We start from the raw sequence: 3,526 nt of genomic DNA on the forward strand, positions 1-3,526 counted from the left end.
AAGCCATGAGATCAAACCATCTCGAGCCTTTTACCAGTGGGGTGCAACCGCCTGGTTTGCAGCTGATTCCTGAATGTGCTCCCGCGACACAAGTACATGGGAATGTCAACACTGCAGTGACTGAGTGTTGTCCCTCATGAAAATGGGGGAACTGGGAGAGTGCAAGGTGAGAACGCAGTCAGTCTGTCCATCTGGCATTTGCTGTCTGCTTCTATATTTCACATAGGAATCCAAATGCTTCATTATCTAATGAATCGGTTTGGGATCACTGTGCGGGCAGTTTCCTTTTCCGATGGCCAAAACTGAGAACTGCACTCTTAAGTGAGAGTCAAGACCAAAAGTTTGCTGAACATCCAAACACTACACATCTCAAAATGTAACGTGACCTTTTCTTACTGTTGCCAAGTTTATTTTGTGCATTTGTGTCAGAATGTTTGAGTTTACAAGTTCAGAGGCTCCCTCTAATTGTTATTTGCTTTAAGAAGTAAACAATTACTTTTTGTTTAAAATGGCATTTGATGTCAAAATTACCTTAAGTAACTTGATAATTTACATCCGTGGACAGTTAATAGTGGTTTTTTAAACAGCACCTTGCCTGGACACGACTTTAAAAAAATTTAATATATTGACAAAATATATTTGAAATCTTACTGCATCATTTTAATTGTACCATTAAAACTTTTGACTCAAAATGTTTGACATTCCAGTCTGTGTACTGTTCTAATTTCTCATTGTGAGCCTGATTTACCTGTCAAGAGTCCGCATGTCTTGTTCACTGGTCTTTTAATTTTTGTGCAATAACTAAAGGCAAAGGACTAGATGCACTACTGTGTAAAGAGATTACATGACTGTACCTGTTGCACTTAATCAAATAGTATGTGGGGATTTACAATCGCTTGCATTGTTTCACAAAATAAATATCTCATGTCAACTACTAGACAAGCTTCCAAGTTATTTCTACTAAAACCTGTTTTCTTAATAGTTGACAATGACTACTAGCACTTAGGACCCCAAATGGCAGCATTAGCTGCCTGGAATTGGTCTCCCATTTGTGGGTGTGGAATCCCACACAAAACAGAAACACTGCAGTCCCCATCAGTTGTGGCATGAACCACTGTAATCCACTTTCTTCCTCATTTTTAATGCCCTGCTGAAATCTGTTCAGGGCCACTGCAGGATCCAGACAACCAGGTGGATTGCAGCTCGGCACCCATGCATTGGCTCAGAACCAAAGCCAGGTTTCCCTCCTGGAAGTTGATTCCTATCTGTGACCTGCCAGTCTCTTTTCTACCCCATTACAGTCATCAGCCAGTTAGGTAATTGAGTGGGGCAGTATTCATGCTGGGAAAGGTAGGTGAGTGAGGAAGACTTTCAACAGGACTGACACTGTGACTTTAACAGGCTCTCCATGTCCATTGTTGCTTGTAAGGTAAAGAAGTCTTACCTCATGGTATGACACCATACCCTTTTTTGAGGCAACTGTTGAGTTGGTTCTTAGTCATAGCAACCCTTTTTAAAAATACAGCTGCTTGGTTTCAGGAATAGGGATCCTTTGATGTAAACCCAATCTCAATGAGAAGCTGTAACTCAAGCCTGTCACCTTGTCTCATTAGCTGCTGGGTGAGGGCGAGTACTGTGTAATTGGATTGATGACTAGTTTATAACAACCTGGTGACTGTGAGGTGGTTAGACAAACAGGGCACAAATCGGTCCTTAACATTAGATGTTTGCTTGGCATGGAGTCTTGTCATTGTAGTTTTGGAAACAGGTCATGGCTAACGCCTTGACCAAAGATGTCAACTCTTCAAATCCAGTTTCTACCAAGTCCTAAGAAATGGAAGAATGTTGCAGTTGCCCCAGCACTTATCACTCCTTGAGAAAACCTAATGGCAACCAGATCCAGACCAGTGGGTCCTGATAAGGCTCTGGGCCTATTCACAAAAGCCCAAATAACAGCCCCAGACTGCAAGCTAACACCACCTTCCCTAGTCTCCCCTGTTGATTGCCTTAGCAACCCTATGAACAAAAGGTTTGAAGCCCCTCTACAACTATCAACATTTATGAAATTTCATAGGGTTTCCGGAGGTTTGTTATTTAGGAAGCAGATGCCACTCCTGTTTCCAAACCTGTCATACTATGTTTTTAGATGCCATTGAGTCGCTTGCGGTGTACAGCATCCTTTTCTACAGCCTCTCTGAACCCTTCCCCGTCCTGAGCCAGTCTCACCAATTCTAACACACCAACCCCCATCGACCCAGTTACTAGATCAATCCATCTCATGCAGCGTCTCCCTCTCCTATGCTGTCTGTCCACCCTTGTGAGCATGATGTCTCTCTCCAAGGACCAAACTCTGCTGACCACGTGCCCAAAGTGAAACCCTAGAAAAGGAGGCCGCCCTAGACAACTCTAACCTCTACTCGTGGTCACTTGGCGTCCCTCTAAAGCCATGCAATAAAAGCCTGTTCGTTTCCTGGGACCAGCTTCTTTATCTCTCGTCCTCAGCTCTTTTTCTACCTAACACCAAGGGCCAGAATTAAGACTCATTCTTGCAATAACACTTAAAAGTTTACTGGATGACAGCACACACAGGAAACGCAATTAGTCGAGGAGCCTACTATCCGTTCCTAAAGGGATCATCCTAAGAATTGAGACCCAAGAGGCGAACCCCGGCAGAGGCCTGGTCCGCCGCCGTGTCGCTCGCGGTTAAAAGGGCCGCCGGCAGCGGGCTGGGGCCCCAGTTATGCGCGAACTCATGCTCTTGCGCAGCAGCTTAACCCCCGGCACCACGGGCAGGCGCGCCGGGGGCTCAAAGGCAGCGCGTCCCCAACAAAAGACACTCCAACAGCTGGACGGAGATCAAACTGTTTTATTCAGAGCTTTCGGGGGAAGAGTCAAGGAGGCAGGAAAGGCGAGGTTCAACGATGGCGGTCTGGGCAGGATCTGCAAGAACAAGAGCGGACATTGAGTGGATGTGGACCCGACGGCTGGTTCGTCCCCTCCCCGCAATCTCTGCGGTCCGGCTCAGATTCCAGTTCGCATCACCCGAGTCAGCAGTCTAACACGTGCTTTAATTGGGATCATCATGGCGGGCCGCTGCCTCTTACTCCGCGCCCACGTCAACCTACAACGAAGACATACTCACCACGCGAACTTCGGAAACGCCGAAAGACTAAGACCCTCCTACACCGCCAACTTAAAGGAGCAGGCCGGCCTGACTGGGCGGGCTCTACCGCAATTAACCAATAACAAGCCAAACTTTGGTCACGTGCATACAAAGTGGCCGAATGATTGGACATATTCGCTGAGTCCTCCACGGTATAGAGTGGTCCCCTCCCCAACCATAGAGATCGGCGTCTTGGAAAGATCTGGGAGTGGTTTAGAAATCGCGCAACCTCGGGTGAAGTTAGCGTTTCTGAATCGCCTGCTTGTAATTAGCTTATCTCTCTACAGCGCACGAAAGGAAACTTTGCAAACCATAAGATATTACTGGTGCCTAAATTGCATGAGTTATTTAGTGCTAGAAGAC

This window comes from Elephantulus edwardii, unplaced genomic scaffold (assembly GCF_000299155.1).
Source record: "Elephantulus edwardii isolate Elephantulus edwardi_28Jun2011 unplaced genomic scaffold, EleEdw1.0 scaffold00048, whole genome shotgun sequence".
Taxonomy (NCBI): domain Eukaryota; kingdom Metazoa; phylum Chordata; class Mammalia; order Macroscelidea; family Macroscelididae; genus Elephantulus; species Elephantulus edwardii.